Raw genomic sequence first — 17,773 nt, forward strand, 5'->3', positions numbered from 1 at the left:
TTTCTTTCTTTCTTTCTTTCTTTCTTTCTTTCTTTCTTTCTTTCTTTCTTTCTTTTTGAGACACGTAGAGTCTTGCTCTCTCTCGTTCAGGCTGGAGTGCAGTGGCGCAATCTTGGCTCACTGCAGCCTTCAACTCCTGGATTCAAGCGATTCTTCTGCCTCAGCCTCCTGAGTATTTGGACACAGGCCTATGTAATTCTGAAGTCTGTGTTATTTCCATAATACCATGTTATCTGTCTCCCCTACTGTGACCCTTCTATTCCTTCATCAAGGAAGGCTCTTGCCCCTAAATACTCCATAGTATGAAAGGAAATAATAATTAAAATTTCTTCTGGGTCCAAAAGTAGCCTTTTATAAAAATATAAATTTTCCTGGGAAACTTAAGTCACTTGCAACTTGCTGTGAATTAGGGAAAAATAACCAAACAGAATGATAACCAAACAAGCATATTAAATGAATACAAGATAAAGCAAATGAACATGTGGGTAAAGTAAAGGAGGTAGCATTGGAAGAGATGGGCAGGATGGATGCACTAAGTGCTTGGGGAGCATGATTTGTAAGGACTTACTCTCTGAATCTGGAAAATTTGCACTTTTTGTAACAAATGGCAGATGTTTTATTTCTAAAACAGTTAATAAGTGGCTAAGGAAGTTTTAAAAGACTGTGATTTAATATGTGCCAGTCCCACAAAATAAGCATTGAAATATGAATTGACTTTTGTCCTGGTGGTTTCCCAGTTATACTTCCCTTGCTCCTTTTTTTTTTTTTTTTTTTTTTTGAGATGGAGTCTGACTCTGTTGCCCAGGCCGGAGTCAGTGGCATGATCTCGGCCCACTGCAACCTCCACCTTCCAGGTTCAGGTGATTCTCCTGCTTCAGCCTCCTGAGTAGCTGGGGACTACAAGCACTTGCCACCACGCCTGGCTAATTTTTGTATTTTTAGAAGAAACAAGGTTTAACCAGATTGGCCAAGTCGGTCTCCAACTCCTGACCTTGTGATCTGCCCACCTTGACCTCCCAAAGTGCTGAGATTACAAGCATAAGCCACCATGCCTGGCCTCTTGCTCTTTCTTAAATGTCCTCTTTACTTTCTCCATCATTCTTCAGACGATTCTTATCTTTTTTTTTTTTTTGAGACGGAGTCTTGCTCTGTTGCCCAGGCTGGAGTGCAGTGGTGTGATCTCTGCCTCCTGGGTTCAAGCAATTCTCCTGCCTCAGCCTCCCAAGTAACTGGGATTACAGGCATGTGCCACCATGCCTGGCTAATTTTTTTGTGTGTTTTTAGTAGAGATGGGGTTTCACCATGTCGGCCAGGCTGGTCTCGAATTCCTGACCTTGTGATCTGCCTGCCTTGGCCTCCCAAAGTGCTGGGATTACAGTTGTGAGCCACCTGCCCAGCCTATTCTTATCTTTTTAAATGTGTATTGCCAGTGGAGAGGTGGGGTGACTGAAAAATCTATTATATTTCTCCTTTTCCAACTACTTTTCTGTGTAAGACTAGATTTTTCATTTACTTCTACCAAAACAACATATATTGCAACAAATTAATCCGGAAGCAAATATGGGAATCTAGTTGTCTTCTATTAGCACAGATGTTAAAAACTTTCAAAAAATGTGAAACAATACCAGTCTTCTCACTATATTTACTTATTTGTTTATTTATTTTGAGATGAAGTTTCATTCTTGTTGCCCGGGCTGGAGTACAGTGATGCAATCTCAGCTCACTGCAACCTCCACTTCCCAGGTTCAAGCGATTCTCCTGCCTCAGCCTCCCAAGTAGCTGAGATCACAGGCATGCACCACCACACCTGGCTAATTTTGTATTTTTAGTAGAGACAGGGTTTCCCCATATTGTTCAAGCTGGTCTTGAACTCCTGACCTCAGATGATCAACCTGCCTTGGCCTCCCAAAGTGCTGGGATTACAGGCATGAGTCATTGTACCCAGCCGATGTATTTATTTTGTTTTGGAAAATATAGTTACTTTTATTAAAATATTTTATTTACATTTACATGTCATAGGATTATTATTGTTAATTTTAGGTAAATTAATATTTTTAAATATCCCAGTTTTCTTTTCTTTTCTTTTTTTTTGAGACAGAGTCTTGCTCTGTCCCCCAGGCTGGAGTGCAATGGTGCGCTCTTGGCTCACCACAACCTCCGCCTCCCGGGTTCAAGCAATTCGTCTGCCTCAGCCTCCCAAGTAGCTGGGATTACAAATGTGCACCACCATGCCTGGCTAATTTTTGTATTTTTTTTCAATTTTTTTTTTTTATGGGGGAAGTGGTGAGGCCGGCCTCAGCTCGCTCCCTCCCCCTAATTTTTGTATTTTTAAGTAAATACTGGGTTTCACCATGTTGGTCAGGCTGGTCTCAAACCTCTGACCTCATGCTCTGCCCACCTCAGCCTCCCAAAGTGCTGGAATTACAGGCCTGAGCCACCGTGCCTAGCTCCCAGTTTTCATTTTTAATGCAGTAAACGTCGATAGCTATGACCCATATAAACCAAAGCTCTTTGGAGTCATCAATAATTATTTGCGTGCAAAGGGGGACTAAGACCAAGTTTGACACCCCCTGTTCTAAAGCAAGTAGGAAGCATGAATATTAACACAGTTTTGATTTTGCGAGATTTATTTCTCCCAAGGATAGGAGAAACACCATCCTACATGTGCAGTGGGCCCTAGCCACACAGGAGAGAGATGTGATCTGGTTCATGTCTTCACGGAGCTTGTAATTATGGAGCTGGAACTGCTGATGTAGTCTCTAAGTGCTGGTTTCATGAATAAACACCTCCTTTATTTGTTTTTGCTAGGCTCCAAAAGAACCCTCCATAGGCATGATTTTTATACCAGTATTGGTTATGTAATATTCCCAGGGCCTAGATCATAGCAGGTATTTAAAGAGCCAGAGATTAATTTGCTAGACAGGACTATTTGGTATGAAATCAGGTGAGTGCATTTATTTATTCAGCATATTTATTGAGTACCTGCTGTGCACTAGGCTCTGTACACTAAGCACTGGAAGTGTAATAATATGCTAGACAGGTGTGCTTCCTGTCTAATAGAGTTAGACTTGCTTGTGTTTTTTTCCATCATATTCCTTTTATCTTCCTTTAGAGTTGAGGGCCTGTGCACTGCCTAACTGGATTGGTAATGGAGTGACTGCTCCATAAATTCTTGTGTTTGAAATAGTATCATCTCTAAAAGAAAATCAAGAAGAGAAGCTATGCTACCAGATGATCCTCTCTCTTCACCCTAACATTTTATTCTTCCTTCTTTTGGCTGTATTTTGGGCAGTCTACATAAATTAAGGTTATTATTTGAAAACAACCATCAAGGTCAACTGAGTTCACTGAGATTGGTATTGGAGAGAGAAACTCAGCACTGGAAGGTCTGGCATTCATGTCTTGTGTGTAGGCAGTGGTAATAGTCATAAATGCTATCCTCCCTGTGCCAGAGGCTTATGCATGTTCTCCTATTTCATCTTCAGAAAACCACCAATCAGGTAATTGGTGATATCATCTTCTTATAATGAAGAAATAAAAACATAGTAAAGTATGTGTACAGGGTGGCTGGCTTTCTGGTGAGCCTACTGGCAACTTGTAGTCCCTCCCATTACTTCCTGAGACTATCTTCTCAGAACCTTCCATGACTTGCCCTACCTGTCTTGTGTATAATGTTCATGGTGTTGATATCATGATAGGTGTTCCTAGATGTGATGGTGTCTGTCACACATGCATATGATGATGTGTCTGGTGACAGAGGTTGTACAATCTACCACAATGCCAGCTACATACACCTTGGCTGTCCCTGTGGATGAGCTGCCACTCACAGGGCCTGTTGATCTATGAAGACCTTGTATCTATACTTTGGGTGTCTTCCTAAGTAGCTTTGATCTAAGGAACAGACAACATCAATGCAATCATCCAAATTTGGCAGCTGCTGCCATTCTATAGCCTTCAGTGTGGAAAACAGACGTTAAGATTTCAGCAGTTTGCCAAAAGTGTGTATCTGGATGCCATATGTCACTAGCTTGGGGGTTCTGATGTGTATTATTTGTGTCTCCTGGCTGCTGATAGAGGACATGGCTTTAATGCCTTCAGCAAGAGGGAGAGGCACTAATATTTGAGTTTCTTTTTATGGCAGTATCTTGTATCTCTCTTACTTAATCCTCACAACAGCTTTGTGTGGTTATTGGAATTAATTGTGTTGTTGTGAGGAAGCAGATGCTCAGCGTTTGAATAACTTGCTCAGTGTTGCTGTGTCAAGCCCAAGCCTGTCTGCTTCCCCAGTTGCCTATTCAGGGATTGCTTTCCTTAAACAAATAAAATGCCTCACAAACAGAGGTACCCTAGCTACCTCAGCATTCACCACTTTAGTAATGATGCTTACACATTCAACAGATTGTTTTAGGCACCTATTTATATGCCAAGCACTGGCAAGGGAGAAAAGTTGAGTAAGACACAACCCATTCTTTTCTTCTATTTGTTATTTTATTTTTTTGAGGCAAAGTCTCGCTCTTGTCGCCCAGGCTGGAGGGCAGTGGTGCAATCTCCGCTCACCGCAACCTCCACCTCCTGGGTTCAAGCGATTCTCATGCCTTAGCCCTCTGAGTAGCTGGGATTACAGGCTCCGGCCACCAGGCCCAGCTAATTTTTTGGTATTTTTAGAAGAAATGAGGTTTTGCCATGTTGGTCAGGCTGGCCTCAAACTCCTGACCTCAGGTAATCCGCCCACCTTGGCCTCCCAAAGTGCTAGGATTACAGGTGTGAGCCACCGCGCCCAGCCTGGCACAACCTCATTCTTTAAGATCATTTTGTTTGCCTCTGCCCTGCTTCCAATTTCAGTGTAATCTGGTATTTCTAAAGCCTGTAGGATCACAGAGTAGTGGGTGGATAGGTATTTTCCAGGTGGGTACCCAATACAAAGGTAGTGGGTAAGACATTTAAGGCTGTAAATGAAAACAACTTAGAAAACATCATGGCATGTTTATTTAGAGCAAAGTTTACAAGGCCTGGGGCAGAGAACACTGAGAGTAAGAGTTGAAAAGTAAGGAAGCTTTCTCCCATAGAGAGAAGGAGACAGACATGTGAGGTTGTTCTGTTTATTAAATAAAATAAATTAATTAATAAATGAGGCTCAAAATATTCTTTAAGCATTTTTGGTTTTGTCTATAAAAACGTTTATTTTTTAAAAATTTGGAGGCTAGAGTGTAATAAAATACAGAAAAAATCACATATAATCGCATCCAGAGATAGCCACTATTAATATTTTACGTCTTTTTTGTAAACTGTGTTCTGTTTTATAATTTAATATTTTACAATGTTATACAAGTGCTTAATAATTTTCTCAATGACTACAAAATAGTCCATGTACTTACTTAGCCATTCTACTGTATTTGGACAAATAGTCTGTTGCCAACTTTTTGCAATTGTGGAACAATAGGTTAGAAATATTTTTCTTTGTACATGAAGTTTTTGCTGTATTTAGAATTATTTTCTTAGGATAGATTACTGGAATGGATTCATGGGTCAGAGTAGGAACAATTCTAAGGTTCTAGAGTCCTTTAAATGGTGTGTACTAATCAATAACTTCATAAGCTCAGAGAGTTCCCTATACTCAGTGAGTAGTAAGAAATAATCATAGGTTTTTGGCTGGGCATGGTGGCTCACCCCTGTACTCCCAGCACTTTGGGAGGCCAAGGCGGGTGGATTACAAGGTCAGGAGTTCAAGACCAGCCTGGCCAAGATGGTGAAATACTGTCTCTACTAAAAATATATATTTTAAAACAAAAGGCTGGGTGTGGTGGCTCACACCTGTAATCCCAGCACTTTGGGTGTAGATCACCTGAGATCAGGGGTTTGAGACCAGCCTGGCTAACATGGTGAAACCCCATTTCTACTAAAAATACAAAAAATTAGCCAGGCGTGGTGGCGTGTAATCCCAGCTACTTGGGAGGGTGGGGCAGGAGAATCGCTTGAACCTAGGAGGCGGAGGTTGCAGTGAGCTGGGATTGCGCCACTGCACTCCAGCCTGGGCTACAAGAGAGAAGAGAGAAATTCTGTCTCAAAAAAAAAAAAAAAAAAAAAAAAAAAAAAAAAAAAATTAGCCCACCATGTTGCCCAGGCTGGTTAGTCTTGAATTCCTGAGCTCAAGCATTCTCCCACCTTGGCTTCCCAAAGCGCTAGGGTTATAGATGTGCACCACCATACCTGACCTTCTCTTCTAATTCTATCTCTTGCTATTTCCACCATATCTGCAGTTTCTTCCTCTATTGAAGTCTTGAACTTGTCACTCACGAGGGTTGGAATCACCTTCTTCCAAACTCCTGTTAATGTTGATATGTTGATTTCTTCCCACGAATCCTGAATATTCTGAATGGCATCTAGACTGGTGAATTCTTTCCAGAAGGTTTTCAACTTACTTTAGCCACATCCATCAGAGGAATCACTGTCTATGACAGCTATATCCTTATAAAATGCATTTCTTAAATAATAAGTCTTGAAAGTCAAAATTACTCCTTTATCCCTGGGCTATAGAACGGATATTGTGTTAGTAGTCATGAAAACAACATCCATCTCCTTCTACATCTCCATCAGACCTCTTGGGTGGCCACATACACTGTCAATGAGCAGTAATATTTTCAAAGCAGTGGTTTTTTCTGAGCAATAGGTCTCAACAGTGGGCTTACAATAAACCATGTTGTAACAGATGTGCTGTCATTCGGGCTTCGTTGTTCCATTTCTAGATATAGGCAGAGTAGATTTATTATGATTCTTAAGGGCCCTAGGCTTTTCACTGTAAGCCCATTTGTCTCATGTTTAAATCATAAATATAGAAACACCTTAATATGGCCACTATTTGATGGTAGTGAGATGGAAAATACTTTGCCATTTTAGAAAGGCCAGTGAGTAAGCACTGGCCTAATACATGTTTTCTCTCCAAGAAAGAGGAAAGCCACTTAAAGGTCAACATTGAATCCTGTCAAGGAGAGTAGGAGGTAATCTAGCCTCCTTTATAGCAATACAACCTCAGGGTATTCCTGAAATTATTGAAAGATTAAACAGGCCTGGCTCGGTGGCCCATAATCTCGGTGCCCAGCTGAGCTGGGCAGGTCAACTGAGGTCAGAAGTTTGAGACCAGCCTAGCCAACATGGTGAAACCCTGTTTCTACTAAAAATACAAAAAAATCAGCCCAGTGTGGTGGTGCATGCCTGTAATCTCAGCTACTGAGGAGGCTGGGGCAGGAGAATCGCTTGAACCCGGGAGGTGGAGGTTGCAGTGAGCCGAGATCATGCCAGTATACTCAAGCCTAGGCGACAGAGTGAGACAGGAAGGAAGGGAGGCAGGGAGGGAGGGAGGCAGGAAGGGAGGAAAGGAGGGAAGGATGGAAAGTATTTGGATTTACTTTAAGAAAGATTAAATGAGCATTAGGGAAAGGGAAGGGGAAGGCATATTTGAATTCACTTTAAGAAAGATTAAATAAGCATTTAGAGGGTCTTTGGATTCACTTTAAGCAAGATTAAATAAACCATTAGGGCCGTGCTGGGCGCGGTGACTCACGCCTGTAATCCCAGCACTTCGGGAGACCAAGGCGTTCCTGGCCAGCATGGTGAAACCCTGTCTTTACTAAAAATACAAAAAATTAGCTGGGCATGGTGGCTGGTGCGTGTAATCCCAGCTACTCAGGAGGCTGAGGCAGAATTGCTTGAACTTGGGAGCCAGAGGTTGCAGTGAGCCGAGATCGCGCCATTGTACTGCAGCCTGGGTGGCAAGAGCGAGACTCCATCTCAAAAAAAAAAAGCATTTAAAATTTGTAGATACTTTTTCTGTCTCCGGCCGCTGCTGCCAGAGGAGTCGCCGCCATGTCTGCGCATCTGCAGCGGATGGTCGTGCGGAACTGGTCCAGTTTTCTGATCAAGAGGAATAAGCCGACCTACAGCACCGAGCCCAGTAACCTGAAGGCCAGCAACTCCTTCCGCTACATCGGGCTGATTGACTGCCAATGGCAGAGGTGTCGTGGTCGTCATGGAGCGGAGATCCATCCAGCGGAAGCCTACCACTTCCTAGGTGCGGAGCGGACCACCATCAATAAGAACACTCGCGCCACTCAGCAGCAACATCAGACACATGATCCACAAGAACGAGCACCGCCCCGAACCTGCTCATGACAACCATCCGCAGGACCAGCGCCATCCTGTGCAGCCGGAAGCCTATGATCATGAAGAGGAAGCAGACCCGCCCCAGCAAGAGCTCCTGAGACCCCTGCCCCCAAGCAACAGTCAGCTGGCTTTCAAAAAAAAAAAAAAAAAAAAACCACCAAAATAATAATAATCTGTAGATGAATTCAGATATATATTGGTGGAGAACTATAAGGTTCTAATCTGCCTTTGGGGTGGAGAAATTGGCCTTAATGCCTTTTTTTTTTTTTTTAAGATGGAGTCCCGCTCTTGTTGCCCAGGCTGGAGTACAATGGCGTGATCTCGGCTCACTGCAACCTCCACCTCCTGAGTTCAAGCAATTCTCCTACCTCAGTTTTCCCAAGTAGTTGGGATTACAGGCATGTACTACCATGTCCAGCTAATTAATTTTGTATTTTTAGTAGAGGTGGGGTTTCTCCATATTGCCCAGGCTGGTCTCGAACTCCCGACCTCAGGTGATCCACTCGCCTCCCAAAGTGCTGGGATTACAGGCATGAGCCACCATGCCCGACCTGGTCTTAATGCCTCTTAATGAGACATAGGTCACTCTCAGTTCAAACCAGGGCCTAGAGCATTAGGCAGATCCAAGGCTCCTTCAGGCTCAGCTCCATGAAGTGACCATAGCTTTCCATTAATGACTGGTAGTCATCAACTGTCTTGGGATTCTGGGATTTTGACTTTCAGAGAAATTAGAGGGGGACGTTCCTCTCAAGATCAACTACCTAATAGTGTTTAAGAATTTAGAGGGGCCGGGCATGGTGGCTCACGCCTGTAATCCAAGCACTTTTGAGGCCAAGGCAGGCGGATCACCTGAGGTCAGGAGTTCAAGACCAGACTGACCAAAATGGTGAAACCCCATCTTTATTATAAAAAAAAAAAAAAAAAAAAACAAGAATTTAGAGGTTAATAATAATAAGATGCATGGCACTTCTTTCATCTTAGGATCTAATAGCTGTTTACTACTACTAATTAGTACATTAGGGTGGTTGATCTTCGCTTTTATAAGATGAAACATCTAAGAGTTGACTGGAATGGGGCCTGTATCTCTCAAGGTACTTCTGGTCAGTGGTTTTCTACATGAAAACCTCTTTCTTTCCTCTAAGACTGAAATGGGACACTGAGAGACTTAAAGTAAGTAGATTGCAGAAGGGGAATATTCTGTATTTACTAGTGTGTGCACATTATGCATGTATGTACATGTAATGCAGAATGCAAGTACTAATATTTATTTTGGAGATGTAGTCTCATTCTGTCACGCAGGCTGGAGTGCAGTGGCATGATCTTGGCTCACTGCAACCTCCACCTTCCAGGTTCCAGCTGTTCTTATGCCTCAGCCTCCCAAGTAGCTGGGACTACAGGCACGTGCCACTATGTCTGGCTAATTTTTTGTATTTTTAGTAGAGATGGAGTTTCACTATGTTATCCAGGATGGTCTCCATCTCCTGACCTTGTGATCTGCCCACCTCAGCCTCCCAAGGTACTGGGACTGCAGGCATGGGCCACCACGCCCAGCCACAGGCACTAATTTTTAAAGAAGTTTCTCATATTCCTTTCACTCCTTTTGCAAGTTGTTTTTTAAAAAATTATGTTTTTCTTCTTCTGACAGGGAAAGACAAGCTCTGAGTAATGAGAATATATGCAGCATTGTGGAAAATTGCATGCTTAGCCATAGATGGCTAATTAAAAGAAAAACTAATGTGTTACTCCTTGAGTTAGGATCAGTGTCTACTGTAATGCATTGTTGACATTTACTGTGAATGACCAATTTGTAAAAGGGGAAAATCCAAACTTCTAACTACACTGAGGTCATCATGGATTTATTTATACCATGCATGAGAACATAATGATTAGAATAACTGAAGTATTGAGTCCTTTACATCCTTTACATCTATTTACTCATCTAATTCTACACAATCACCACATGAGGTGTAGCTACTGTATTTATCACCATTTTATAGATGAGTAAACAAAGGCACAGAGAGGTAACAGAACTTGCCTAAGGGCACACAGCTTGCCAGCAGAAAAGCCAGGTTATGTGACTTCAGTGCAGGCTCTTGTAACTATTGAATTATACTGCTTGTTAGTACAAAGCTAGATGATGCTACAGGATTAGCTCAGAGATTTACAAGAGGAGACCTGGGCACATTTGAAGGCAGAATGGCTTGAATGGTCCTGAATACAAGATAGGAAGAAGATGCTGAAGAAAGGTAGGGTCCCCTAAGACCACTTGGAATTGGGATAGTTTATAGGTTGTAGTGCTCTGGTAAAGGTGAGCTTTAGCAGTGGGAGAACAATCCTTATTCTTCTGAGGTTGCAGTGAAGTCTAAGTATAGAAAACTGCTGTGAAGAGAAGACAGAGAAGTACCTGATGACTTGAGCTTTTGGGCAGTGTGCTGGAGCTGGCTCGTACCAGCTCAAGAGAGCCCTTGTTAAACATTAAGGAATTTTTCGAATACGTTGGTAGCTTGAAATTAGCCAAAGTGGGAGTATTTCAACTCCAGAAATTAGCAAATACTACAAATCTGGGCCTCCCCACCACCACTCAGAACTGGTTTACCAGAACACCTTACACTCCCTTTCTTCTCTTTTCCACTTCACTAATAGTCAAAAGCCTGCTCAAGTACCAGCTGAATTCAAATCTTGAGTGAGTGCCCATTATGGGAAAGGCACTGTGCCAGATACCAGAGTAACAAAGACCAACCCCCCAGTAAATAATACTGTGGTGGAGAGTGAAGAGCATGCAGGCGTAAATCCTGGACTAGCTGTCGGCTCTTGAGCGAGTCACTTAACCTTGGGTTACTCATCTGTAAATGGAGATAATACATATCCCAAAGGGTTATTGAGATGACTAATGAGAACATATAAAGCTCCTGGCACAGAGGTGCTCAATAAGTGATGGTTCTAAGAGTGGCAGACATGTAAACTGATTTCTTTCATATAGTTTGATATGAGAAATAAAGACGGGAGTCGGGCACAGTGGTTCATGCCTGTAATCCCAGCACTTTGGGAGGCAGAGGTGAGAGGATTGCTTGAGCCCAGGAGTTCAATGCCAGCCTGGGCAACATAGTGAGACCCTGTTTCTACAAAAAAATTTTTAAAAATTAGCCAGGGATGGTTGTCTGTACCTCTGGTCCCAGCTACTTGGGAAACTGAGGCAGGAGAATCACTTGAGCCCAGGAGTTGGAGGCTGCGGTGAGCTACGATTGTGCCACTGCACTCCAGCCTGGGTGACAGAGCAAGACTGCATCTCCAAGAAACAAACAAATAAACAAAAGAAATAAAGACAGGATGACTAGAGGTCATGGTCCCATGACTACATTCCAAAGTTTTCAGGATGGATGTTTCATGAATGATTTTTTTTCCCTTGGTCATTATCAGAAGGTTTTTTTTGTTATTGTTCCTACAAATCAAGTTTACCAGATTTACTTGTTGCTTTCACCTCTTTTTAGCCTGTTACTTACTATATGTTATTTAATTATAAGACAAACAATGGATTTTGGAGATAGGCACACCTGGATTTATATCTCAGCTCCAACACTTACCTGCTTTGTGACCTTTGGCAAGATTCGTTACTTCCTAGAATCTCAGTTTCTAATTTCATGTATAGGTATAATAACTGAAGCCAGCCTGTCTTTTAGATTCATTTTTCTTTATGCTTCTGCATCTCCATGCAAAAGACACTGTTCCTTTCTACTGCTGTGTCTTTGTATATACTGCTCCCTCTGCCTAGAAAAGTTCTGCTCTAGAGGTAGAATAGCACTGTGGTAAGATCCATGGCCTACATGTCAGTCTCAGCTTTGATGTATAAACTAAGTGCCCATAAGCAAGATAGTTGTCCTCTTTATACCTCAGTTTTTAATATTTGTAAAATGGGGGAAATAATATCTCCCTCATTGAGTTGTTGTGATGATTAAATTAATCCTGTAAGAGCTAGATTTATGCCAGGCATATAGGAAGCACTGAAAAATTTAGGCATTACTTCCACTTCTATTACTGTTGCCTTCATTATCCTCAAGCTGTGGTTCAAAAATCACTTGCTTTATGAAGCCTTCCCATTTTGTCCATACCATTATTTACTTCTCTGTACCCACTGAAGTTTATGAACTACCACATTTGGAGCACCTACTATGTCTCAGCACCCTCCTGGGCATAGTACAGATGTTGTTTTATTCAAACTACCCAATATGTTCTCACTTATTATCCCAGCTTCCTTCTGGGATAGATTAAAAAAAAAAAATTTTTTTTTTCTTTTTAAGATGGAGTCTCACTCTTTTGCCCAGGCTGGAGTACAGTGGCGCGATCTTGGCTCACTGCAACCTCGGCCTCCTGGGTTCAAGGAGTTCTCATGACTCAGTCTCCCAAGCAGCTGGGATTATAGGCACTCACCACCACACCCAGCGAATTTTTTTGTATGTTAGTAGAGATGGGATTTCACTATGTTGGCCAGGCTGGTCTCGAACTCCTGACCTCAAGTGATCTGCCTGCCTTGGCCTCCTTAAGTGCTGGGATTACAGGCGTGAACCATCATGCCTGATCAATAGATCAAATTCTTAAAGGCCAAATTACCTTATAAAACTGAGGACCCCCTAACATTTACCATGTAAAAGCTTTTATTCTTTTTTCTGTGAAAAAAGATGGAACAAATTAACTGAATAATTAGTTATAACTAAGTAATATCTGCATTTTTACAGATTTAATCTCTCAACAAGTATTTATCAAGTGATTACTATGTGTGCACACTATATTAAGTGCTGGGAACATGACGGTCCCTGCTCACATGTGGCTATGTACATTTATATTAATTAAACTTAAATAACATAAGAACTTCACATCCACACCTGTACTAGCCATCTTTTATGTACTTAATAGTCACATGTAGTTAGCGGCTATTGAATTGGACAGTGTAGATTTAGAACATTTTCATCGCCACAGAAAGTCCTCTTGGACTGTGCTATTCTAGAGTGGGGGAGAAAGGCATTGATCAAATACTCATAAAAGTATGATAGCAATTGTGATAAGTACTAGGCAGAAAGAATACATGATAACATGGGAACATTTCATAGGGAGATTTGACTTCTCTGTTGGTTTTCCCAAGGAAAACCTGTTCAAACTAGATTTGCTGAATGCTTGGAAGTTAGCAAAGCCCTGTGGTGGGAGGGAGCACAGTAATTACAGGGGCTGAAGCAGCTAATGAGTGGATTGTGGGGATTAAGGGGATGTTTGGGTGAGATGAAGAGGTGGAAGGACCACAAAGAGCCTTGTAGAAAGAAGATGAAGAAGCAGAGAGACTGAGTAACTTGGCTGTGTAGTTAGTAATAGAACCTGGATTTGACTTCAAAGTCTACGCTGCATAGTAAGTGTGTATTCAACGGACTTTGGTTCTGCAGTGATCTCTTTTGTTCCTTTCATCTTTGGAAATTGCCAACGTTCCCTCTACTGGATTATTCCTTTAGCATAAAAACATGCTGTAATACTTTCCTTCTTAGACAAACAAAAATAACAAAAAAAACTTCCTCTATCCTACATCTCTCTTTAGCTCCTTTCTACATATTTTTTTGTTTTTATAGCAAAACCCCTTTAAGAGTTGGCTATACTTACTACCTCAATTTCCTTATTTTCTGTTTCTTGCTGAACTTCTTCTAATTAGGATTTCTTACCTCCCATGATTTTCATAAATGACCTCCATGACTCAGCCCTTACCTTATAGGATTTCTTGGCAGCCCTTGATACAGTTGATCTTCCTTTTTGGAGCACTTCTTTGGCTTCTGAGATACCACACAGTCTTGGTTTTCCTCCTACCTCCCTCCAGCTCCTTCTTAGGCTCCAGTGCTTGATCCTTCTCCCCTTTTGCGGTTTGAGCGTGCCGGGGCTCTGTCCTGGGCCATCTTTATTTCTCTAAATACAATAACTCCTGGGTAATTTCATCTAGTCCCATGGAGTGACAGTTAATTTTATGTGTCAAGTTGACTAGTATATGGTGCCCAGTTGTTTGGTCGGATAAGAGCATAGATGTTGCTGCGAAGGTATTTTTTAGATGTGACTTACAATGACATCAGTAGGCTTTGAGTAAAGCTAATGACACTCCGTAATGTGGATGGGCTTCATTCAATTAGTTGAAGGCCTTAGAGAAAAGATGGAGGTTTCCCAAAGAGGAAGCAATTCTGTACCCAGACCACCTTTAGTCTCAAGATTGCTACATCAACTCCTGCTTGAATTTCCAGCCTATGGGCCAGCCTTGGAGTTTTCAGACTTATCAGCCCTCACAACAGTGTGAGTCAATTCTTCAAAAAAAAAAAAAATCTCTCTACATACATGTATCCTATTGGTTCTGTTTCTCTGAAGAGCTGTGACTAATACACATGGTATTAAATATATTTTTTTTTTCTTTTTGAGATGGAGTTTTGCTCTTGTTACCCAGGCTGGAGTGCAATGGAGAGATCTCGGCTCACTGCAACCTCCGCCTCCTGGGTTCAAGCAATTCTCCTGCCTCAGCTTCCCGAGTAGCTGGGACTACAGGCGTGCGCCACCATGCCCAGCTGATTTTTTTTGTATTTTTAGTAGAGACAGGTTTTCACCATGTTGACCAGGATGGTCTCCATCTCTTGATCTCGTGATCCACCCGCCTCGGCCTCCCAAAGTGCTAGGATTATAGGCGTGAGCAACTATGCCCAGCCATATTAAATATCTTTTATATTTGACACCAAATGTTTATTTCTAGCCTTGACTTTTCCCTTGAACTCCATATGTATATATCCGACTGCTTAGTTAACCTCTCTATTTGATAAATAATAGATCTCAAAAAAAAAAAAAAATAGGCCGGGCGCGGTGGCTCAAGCCTGTAATCCCAGCACTTTGGGAGGCCGAGGCGGGTGGATCACAAGGTCAAGAGATCGAGACCATCCTGGTCAACATGGTGAAACCCCGTCTCTACTAAAAATACAAAACATTAGCTGGGCATGGTGGTGTGTGCCTGTAATCCCAGCTACTCAGGAGGTTGAGGCAGGAGAATTGCCTGAACCCAAGAGGCGGAGGTTGCGGTGAGCCGAGATTGTGCCATGGCACTCCAGCCTGGGTAACAAGAGCGAAAATCCATCTCAAAAAAAAAAAATAGCTCTCTTAAGCCATACTATAGATTTGTCTCAAACTATTGCTTCCCCCCTCCCACCTTTCTTCCTTCTGTCTGTGTGTTCCTGCTTTTCATTGAAGAATGCCACCATTTGCCCCATTGTTAGAGCCAGAAATCTTGAGTTGTTATTTTCTTTCTCTTACATATCTTATTCCATCCATCTATACAACATCCATCTGTACAATTAGCTTGACCTTCAAATGTATTTTTTTTTTTGAGACAGTGTTGCTCTGTCACCCAGGCTAGAGTGCAGTGGTGTGATCTCAGTTCACTGCAACCTTTGCCTCCTGGGTTCAGGTGATTCTCCTGCCTCAGCCTCCCGAGTAGCTGGGGTTACAGGCTCCCACCACTGTGGAAGATGTATTTTTTGTGTTTTTTTTTTTTTGTATTTTTAGTAGAGATGGGGTTTTACCATGTTAGCCAGGCTGGTCTCGAACTCCTGACCTTGTGATCCTCTAGCCTTGGCCTCCCAAAGTTCTGGGATTACAGGCGTGAGCCACTGTGCCCAGCCTCAAATGTATTTTTTAACCTCACTAATCAGCCTTTATCATCTCTAGCTTGGATCAGCACAGTAAATTCCTAACAGGTTTGTATATCTCCACTTTTAAGTCTTGCCCTCCTTAGCTTATTCTCCACACAACTGAGCAATTATTTTATTGTACAACCATGATTTTCTTCTCTTCACACTCTGGCGTGTTACCACATTTAAAAGGAAATCCAAAATACTGACTATAGTCTGATGATGGATGTGACCCCTGGCTATTCCTCTGACCTCACTTCCTACCACTTTTTTCCCTCATTCATTAGGCTTTAGACATATTGGTTGCTTTGTAGATTCTTTTTTTTTTTTTTTTTTTTTTTGAGACGGAGTTTCGCTCTTGTTACCCAGGCTGGAGTGCAATGGCGCGATCTCGGCTCACCGCAACCTCCGCCTCCTGGGTTCAGGCAATTCTCCTGCCTCAGCCTCCTTAATAGCTGGGATTACAGGCACGTGCCACCATGCCCAGCTAATTTTTTGTATTTTTAGTAGAGACGGGGTTTCACCATGTTGACCAGGATGGTCTCGATCTCTTGACCTAGTGATCCACCCGCCTCGGCCTCCCAAAGTGCTGGGATTACAGGCTTGAGCCACCGCGCCCGGCTCAACAAGTTATCTTAGCATTTGTAGATAAAATTGGTCTCAGGTTACAATAGGCAGTTTCAGCAGTCAGGCTTGCAGAGAATTACATTCTTGGAGCAATGTTTTGTACCCTGAGTGCTTTTCCCCCAGCCCCTTGGCTCTGATTTAGTTGGGTATGACAAGAATGACCCAATTTGTTTTTCTTTTTTTTTCTGAGATGGAGTCTAGCTCTGTTGACCAGGCTGGGGTGCAATGATGCAATCTCAGCTCACTGCAACCTCCGCCTCCCTGGTTCAAGTGATTCTCCTTTCTCAGCCTCCCAAGTAGCTGGGACTACAGGCACATGCCACCACGTCCGGCTAATTATTTGTATTTTTAGTAGAGATGGGGTTTCACCTTGTTAGCCAGGATGGTCTCGATCTCCTGACCTCGTGATCAGCCCACTTTGGCTTCCCAAGGTGCTGGGATTACAGGCATAAGCCACCATGCCTGGCTGACAAAGAACTCTTTCAAAAAAGCTTTTCTTGTGTGTGTGTGTGTGTGTGTGTGTGTGTGTGTGTGTGTGTGTGTAGCAAAGCAATGAAATGGGGTGGTGGTAATTACAAGGGTTGGGGCACATGGGATCATAAGAGCCTTTTCTTTCTTTTTGGAGATAGTCTTGCTATGTCATCCAGGCTGAAAAGCAGTGGCATGATCACAGCTTACTGTAGCCTCAAACTCCTGGGCTCAAGCGATCCTACCACCTCAGGCTCCTAAGTAGCTAGGACTGCAGGCATGAACCACCACACCTAGCTGACTTTTATAATTTTTTTTTATAGAGACAGGATCTTGTTATGTTGTACAGGCCCAGTCTTGAACTGCTGGCCTAAAGCAATCCTCCTGTCTCAGCCTCCCAAAATGTTGGAATTACAGGTATAAGTTATTGTGGCAGGTTGGGAGGCTTTTTTAAAATGGTAAAACAACACTGCACTTGTATGATAATGTAAATGATCAGGTAAAGAAAAAGCAATTGATGATTCCAGAGAGGGGGGCTAATTTCAAGAATGATGTTTATGGGCCGGGCGTGGTGGCTCAAGCCTGTAATCCCAGCACTTTGGGAGGCCGAGGCGGGTGGATCACAAGGTCAAGAGATCGAGACCATCCTGGTCAACATGGTGGAACCCCGTCTCTACTAAAACCAGAAAAAATTAGCTGGGCATGGTGGTGCGTGCCTGTAGTCCCAGCTACTCAGGAGGCTGAGGCAGGAGAATTGCCTGAACCCAGGAGGCGGAGGTTGCGGTGAGTCGAGATCGCGCCATTGCACTCCAGCCTGGGTAACAAGAGTGAAACTC

The 17,773-nt window shown here is 42.7% G+C and overlaps 1 protein-coding gene and 1 pseudogene across 2 annotated transcripts in view; both read left to right on the forward strand.

Moving 5' to 3' along the window:
* Positions 1 to 17,773, forward strand: part of TXNRD1 (thioredoxin reductase 1) — a 92,594-nt gene that overhangs the window by 7,072 nt on the left and 67,749 nt on the right. The window lies entirely within an intron of this gene.
* On the forward strand, positions 7,794 to 8,447 carry LOC116565947 (annotated as a pseudogene).

This window comes from Sapajus apella, unplaced genomic scaffold (genome assembly GCF_009761245.1).
Source record: "Sapajus apella isolate SASKATOON/1434 unplaced genomic scaffold, GSC_monkey_1.0 scaffold2, whole genome shotgun sequence".
NCBI classification, from domain to species: domain Eukaryota; kingdom Metazoa; phylum Chordata; class Mammalia; order Primates; family Cebidae; genus Sapajus; species Sapajus apella.